Source organism: Vitis vinifera, chromosome 9 (assembly GCF_030704535.1).
Source record: "Vitis vinifera cultivar Pinot Noir 40024 chromosome 9, ASM3070453v1".
NCBI lineage: Eukaryota > Viridiplantae > Streptophyta > Magnoliopsida > Vitales > Vitaceae > Vitis > Vitis vinifera.
This window is the reverse complement of record NC_081813.1, coordinates 23,338,582-23,346,628: the sequence shown is the minus strand read 5'-3', so window position 1 is coordinate 23,346,628 and position 8,047 is coordinate 23,338,582.

Genomic DNA, 8,047 nt, shown 5'->3' with positions numbered 1-8,047 from the left:
AACTTTAAATGTTTTATAAAAAAATCCAATTAATAAGTTTGAGACTTTTGATTCAATTCAATTGTGGTTTCATTGAGAATATTCCAATTAAGAAAACCCATAAGTGTCTTGGCTGAGTTAATTTAATTAAGGATTATTTCATGGTGAGAAGGAAACCAGTGAACCCCCATTTTCTTAGCATTTAATACAAGTTTTGAATCAAATTTGCTTAGTTTATTTTCCCTTGTTTTTCAAAAAAATTCACAAACCTCTTTTCTTAATCAATTGAAAAAAAAAAAGATTTTTTCCTAAAAAAAATCTGGCATTCATCCTTCAAATCTCTCCATCTCACTTACATTCCAAGGTCACCTCCTTGAGGTTCGATACCTAACTCTTTAGGATTTTTAAAGTTACCATCTCATCCTTATACTTGGGTAACCATCTTTTGATACACATACATTTGGGAGCAATCAATAGCACTTTAAATCATAAGAAATGGTGAATCAAACAATGTTTCATAATCTATACAAAGGCTTAGATACTTTGAAACTATGTACTTACATGTAGCTCACACTTAACTTAGAATGGAATACCATATTCGAGAATGACTTGAAATAGAATACCACACTTTGTTAGAATTGAATACCACACTTGGAAAGGAAGGAGAGAAAAATGGTGAATCAAACAATGTTTTGTAATCCCTACAAAAGCTTGGATACTTTGAAACTATGTACTTACATGCAACTCACACATAACTTAGAATGGAATACCATATTCGAGAATGACTTGAAATGGAATACCACACTTTGTTAGACTTGAATAACAAATATCACACTTGAAAAAGAAGGAGAGAGGGATGATTGCTAGAATGACAAAATACAATAGAGGGGGTCCTCCCCACCTAAAATGATGCTTCCACTAGAAGGGTTGCACCTGTCTAACGGAGACATGTCTTATGTCTTTTTCAAATAAGGTTTGAAAAGGTGTTCGGAAAAGACATCACTTTATGCTAATGGACTTTTTTATTAAGTCCACAAGCATGTGGGCCTAGGTCAAGCCCAAGTCCATGCCTAGCTAGTTGAGCCCACACATATATATTAGCCCAGGTCTAAGCCCATATTTCTTTTAAGCCTGGAAAATGCTTATAAAGTCTTGTTCCAACTACTAATCTTCAAATATGGGACTACTTTCTTCCACCATATTTTCCATAATTGTATATGTCACTTTGAGCTTAATTTATCATTCACCCATAAATAGCATGTAAACATATTATGTTCATCTACTCATGAAGGTCCTAGTTTAAAGTATTTTTGGAGCTCACTCAAATTTTAGCTAAAGTTGCCTTTTAATTGTTGTTCTTTTTTTTCAAAAAAAAAAAAAATCACTTTTCCAACAGTTCATTTAATTTGCATGCACTACAAGAAAAAAAGGGAATTAATGACGCTTTTTAAGCGTCATTAAAAGTATAAGATGACGCTTCTCTAAAGCGTTCTCGTCTCCCCTGTCATTGTAGGTTTTAGTCAATAATGACACTTTTAGGAAGCGTCATATTTGATTGATACTTTCAATGACACTTAAAGAAGTGCCATCTTTGAGTAGTTTTTACTAAAATAATTTTTATAAAATTGTCATTGTTGACACTCCTACGGGCATCATCTTTGGATTATTTTTCAATGACACTTAATAGAAGCGTCATCTTTAAGCATTTTATTTTAATAATAATATTGCTATTATGTTTTTAAAATAATGAATTTCCTATATAATTAAATAAAAGCAAAAGCAATTATAAATCATAAAATTAAATTGAATTGTACAAATTAAAATATCTCCAAATATTAATATACAATGGCTTAGTTTGAATAAAAATTATAATTACTTGTATAAAAATTATAAATTTGTTCATTAGATCAAAATATTTCAATGAGAATTTTTAAATCCAATAGAAGAATAAATACCGGTGCAATAACTACAAAAAGAAACCATCATCAACAAATGCCTAGTTAAACCTCCTAATGATTTAAATGATATCATCTTCATGATTTTCAGTATTGCTTCATTGTAATAATTTCCCTTCTTCTTGTAAGCCAATTTCTTTTGCAAGCTGCAAATAAAAAAAATATAAAACTTTTAATTTATACATATAACAACCAATATAATTGAAACAAAGAGGATATAAGAATAGAAAATAATCTAACACGTTAATTAGCTTTTGTTCAAGTAAAGCAATAAAACAAACATACTAATATTCTTCTTATTGGATCAAAGGTAAAAAGTTTTACTAGAGTATATAAATTATTAGTGTTAAAAAATACTGCTACTAAGTAAGATAATTATCTCAATTATTAAGTGTACAACCACATGAATATGTCTTAGTTCCCTTAATTATTGAAAATATCCATTTTAAAATGATTTATACTATGTTGATAGTGAAGAAAAATGAATCTTCATTTACCTTGTCATTGGCATCATCCCCATCAAAGTCTTCTTCATTAGGCTCTTGCTTCAGAGAGGTTATCAATAACATTAGAGTAATATAAAGCAAAAGAGGTTAATTAAAAAAAATAAAAATAAACATTGATAGATTTACCTTTTCACAAAATAGCTATATTTTAAGATGATTAAAAATTAAAAGAGATTGTTTATGTAGCTCACCCATGTAAAGTTATTCCATTCATGTTTAAAGAGAGGTGAATTAAAAAAAAACCAAAAAATAAAGATTGACATGTTTACCTTTATTCACAAGATAACTATATTCTAAAATTCCTTAAAGATGCCTAAAAATTAAAAATTAACATAGATTGTTTATATAGCTCACTCATGCAAAGTTATTCAATTCATGTTCACACATGCAAATAGGTTTCAGCATGCATTTATGTTCCACGACCTATGTAATACATTAATTTGCCATCAATTTTGAATTTAGGGATGTAGGCAATGGGGGGCCAATATCCCATGATTTCAAGACTTGCCAGTGTTATTGGCAGCCTTAAGGACTGAAGCTTAGGGTAGGAAACAATATATAGGTGCTGAATAGAGATACGTTTTGGGGATCCAAGGAGGCTAAGGATTCTAGCTCATTTATTTGAAAATTAATCATAGGGGTATCTAGATTTCAAATTATATTAAAAAGGAAAAAACACTTAATTATTACCTTAATAAAAAAAATACACAAGCTTTTCCACAACTACTAATGTTGCAAGTTAAAACTCGTGTGACCTTTGACTTTCAGTTGCCCTACCATCACTATAATTTTTTCTAATAAATTTTCCAACTAAACTTGAATTTGAGAGTGCTTATTATCTTATTTGTTGTCTGTAAATTCCTAGCCCCATTCCCATGGTAGTTGTGCGTAGTTTATCTATAATTGTTTTGTGAATATTCCAATATACCTTTTACATATATCAAGAGTGTCATACTAACTTTCAACATAGATAAAACATCTACTTTAAAATGGAAACTAAAAGAATTTAATTACCTTTCTCATTTTGAAACTCCAAGCTCATGGCTACCCACTTGTCCTCACCAATGGCTAGAATTGTAATCCCCTTGGGGAAGCTAACATCTGGAAAGGATAGATGCACTTTGATCTTGCCATGGAGCAAGTAACTCATTTTTTTGGTGGTCATCTTTGTGCTAAAAAATTGAAAATTTGAAAATTGAAATTTTTACTTAAAACCAAAGGAAAGTAATTAATAATGATTATATACTTTACAACCATAATGAAATTGCAATTAAACTAAAGAAAAGTAATGGCAAGCTAGCAAGCACTAACCGAGCGGGGTTAGGTGAAATCTCATCTACAAGTTTAGGATATTCAATTCCAGAGAGTTTGAGAGATGAAGAGTTTGATGGGGCTTTGGTAAAATATATTTCTACTTCACAAGAGGTAAATATTGGTTTGATACATTTTTATAGAATGTATTTAGGTTTATTTGCTTATTATTTAAGACTCTTCTTATATAACATTTGATGTTTATCAAAAAGGGCTACATAGAGTTATAAAAGAAAGGGGATATTTGTGTGGTTGTTCAACATGCAATTTCTCCAAAATAAGTTATTCATATATAATTTGATTTGTTCTCATCATTGTAGTGTTTGGCACATATTCAGGTTTATTGAACAATATCATATTTAATTAGTTTCTTACTGCCTATAAGTTTGAGCAACATGCTGATGATAGAACTAGACACCTAAATAATCACATATACTTGGAGAATGGCAAGCCAATTTATAGTATCATTAATCAATAGCTTAAGACCACCCTACTCAATGAATTACATGAAGTGATAAAACCAATAGCTTTTAGATAGATAAATGCAATATGCCGATAGAAATAAGGCAACAAATAAAAATCAAAATTCATTGCTAGTATTGAAAAACTCACAATTTATCCTTATCACTTCATCCCTAAGCCTTTTTATGGCAACTTGAATTCCACTCCATGATGCAATGAGGTAGGTTCCCTGGGATATTACTTTGTCCAGTCAAATTACTAATTAAAGGATGCAAATTAACTAAATAACTAAGGTATAGTGTTATGACATTTGGAATGTAAGTATCAACCCACTATAAGAATATTAAACTAATTTGTTTAAAAGTTGAAGTGCATCACTTGCTAAAAGGAAATAATCTTAGCCACTATTGGTTGTTTCCGTCCATAAGTTTAACTTATATGCTATTATTATATTAGGCTAATTTTTAATTACTATATTCTAGTTAATATAATTCCTAATGGAGCAACTTCTTTAAAAAAGAAAGTATGAAAATGTGTATAGCCTTTTAGTTAAAAAAAGATATTAAATGGAAAATTTTAAAGTTAATATTAAATCAAATTAATCTCCATAAATAGAAAAATATTGTCTTGCTTTTCAAACACTATCCAAATTACCTTTCTAAGTTGATAAGATAGTCATGAATAACTTTTAAATATTAAAATCATTGAATTTTTAAATGATAAAATTTGATTTTTGAATATTAAAATCATTGAGTTCTTAAAAAAAAAAAAAAAACTTTTTCAATTAATATTTATTAACTATCATTATACAAAAAAATTCCCAAAAATAAATATTAAGACTTCAACCGGTAGGGTCTAAACTACCAAGTATTTATTATATTAAAATCATTGAATTTTTTAAATGATAAAATTTTGAAATTTGATTTTTGAATATTAAAATCATTGAGTTCTTAAATTTTTTTTTATTTTAAAAAGAAGTCAATTAATATTCTTTAAATATCATCATGCAAAAAAAATTCCCAAAAATATATATTAAGAATTCAAAGTGCAAGCTACCAAGTATTTGATATAAATAAAAAAACCAACTTAGAGATAGGTTTCTACCATTCAACTTTGCCTCTCCCAATAAGACAATACAGAAAAATAGAGGATGAAAAAAAGGGATAAATATGAGTTCAATTAGCAAATAAAAGATAATGCAAATTAAAACATATAAAAACCTTGTGAGTTGATGTCTCAAAGGCTTACAGGATTGTTAGAATCCAAAATTAAAGGAATCTATTTAAGCTAAATTGTAAGCAAGAAGGTAATGCAGAACATGTCATTATCACCTGCCACATTTTTTTTGGAATACAACAACAATCATGCCTCAGTTTCACCATTTTGCTGCCTTTAGCTATTCATTTTATTGACAATCATCGAACCAATTTGAAAACAAATAAACTTGGCTACCTCCATCCCACACAAGGGGAGCTATCTGTAAAGTATCTTAAAATTTGAAGGTTTGCTCGCAATTGCTATTAGCTTAACAGTAGAGGCATCCTTTAAAAATTAGCATGAGGGAAAAACTCATCCACCCTATTAAAATGTTCATTGACGAAGATAAGGACCACGTGACAGTCAATTAGGCATTTTGTATTTCATCTTCAATCTTTCAGGGGCTGGATTAGAATGATAACCAAAATACCGAAATTCCAACCATCAGTTTCGAGTCATTCCTTCTCTTAGCCTTCATATCCTCTACTCTTAGCCTAATAAATTGAAGAAGTTCCTCTCTAAGTGTAAACTTCCATTATGAATTTCTAGATCAAATATAGCCCACCTTTGAGGAACAGTGAATTGCATTTGGGGGACAAGGAATACTCTGTTTTGAAGCTACCTTATAGCTTTTGCTCTGTTTCAGCAAACTGCTGACCTTTCACTTTTTTTTTCCACTTAAAAAGACATAAAATGCCCTGGAAATCATTCCATCTTAACCATAAATCAATTTTCCTTGAATTGGTTTCCACTTATTGATTTTTTTCTCTAGTAGACTCAGTGATATGCAATATATTTTTTTGCATAATGATGGGCTTTTGTACACAAAATTAATAAAGGGAAATGTAAAATCTAGAATCATTCCAACTAGAATCATTCCAACTAAAAACAAGAAAGACTATGATAGGGCAGTTTAGTCACAAAAATGGGATTCCATAGTTTTCAAGTCACAACCTTGAAAGTTAACCACCCAACATAGACCAAGACAACCCCCACGCAGTCAACTGGAAGCTGAGACCCAAAGCCTTATTGAAAGGCATAACACCAAAGCCCTACAAGAAGCCAAGACACCTAAAGCTTTCCTTGGATAAAACCAGTGTGCCCGACTTCTCTACGATTGGGAAAGCTTCAATGACGAATTGTTCAAAGGGTTAGGGTTCAAGAGTGGGTCTCTTGCTTTCTTAGATCCCTCTAACCCTCTTCTCAATCAACTGTAGAAAACCAATAAATCGTATATAACCCAAAACAATTGCATCAACCAATTCAAGATTTAAGATTAAAATTTTTTCTATCTGATTTACGTCTTTTTTCTCCCATTTTTGGGTAACCAAACAAACCAATAAGAAAAGAAATGAGAGTACCTTCATTGTGTTGGTAACATTTTCTCATCGATTGGTTGTTGTTGGTGGCCGGCAACGTGGGTGATTTCCCTGGGTTAGGGCTCGAAGTGTTTGGAATATGAGTTATTGTGTTTAGATGGGAAAAAGAATGAAATATATATCAGTAACTTCAATGACACTTGATAAAAGTGCCAATGTTGCTCTCCATTCAATGACACTTATAAAAGTGTGCCAAGGTTACTCTCCACTTCCTACCATGATGCTTTTTAAAGGTGTCATATTAAAAGCGCCGTTGAATCCAATATATGTATCACAAAAGCGCCAAGGTTTAAAAATATTCTATAAGCGCCAAGATTGACCCAATTCCTTGACATTTTTTTGAAGCGCCAAGGAATCAAGCGTCATAACTTGCATTTTTTCTACTAGTGATGCCATATTTCACATAAAGAAAGGTGTTGAGTAGATCTAATAATTGAATTAAAAAACATGTTGAGTCATCAAACATTTCTATACATCTTTTCAATGTACCATCAACATTTGTTATGAAATTTGCTCTCTTGCTGCTTGTGCCTAAGGTGTGACCTCCTAAACAAAACTAGAGCCTGTTGCCTTCTCATGATAGAGAATATTGTTCAATGCGAATCTTTTATGTATTGATGTATTCTTGAAAAAATATGTTTCTTTATTAAATGAGGAAAAGTGTTGGGAACATACTTGTAAGCATTTTATCTCTTGGGAGAAAAAAAAATTTATGAGATAGGGATGACATATAGAAATTTTATGGGGTGGATAAAATTCTGAAAGAAGAGATAGAGACACCTAATGGAATAGGAAAACATGGGATGTTTGAGGCCTTGACTTTTATTGATGTGTTCTCTTTCCTCTGTAATAGTCTTTTATGATATAGTGGACATTATTGTCTTACTCATATATAGATGTAGGCATTCCTAGTCAAACCATATCAAAATTTTCTTTCTGTGTCGTGTTTATAGTTATTTCATAACTCACATGTAGTGAAGCTTCCCCTCCCACAACAGTTTCCGTCATATATATTTGAAATCAATATCCTATATATTCATTCAAAATCCTAGCCATGAAAGTAAATGGCTGACTTCACAAACCTTAAATGATATGTGATACTACATTTCTTGTGCATGCATTGGCCATCCTCTTCAATTGGTATTAAGAATGAATGAATTCCCATAATTATGCATGCATGGAATTTGAATCTAAAACA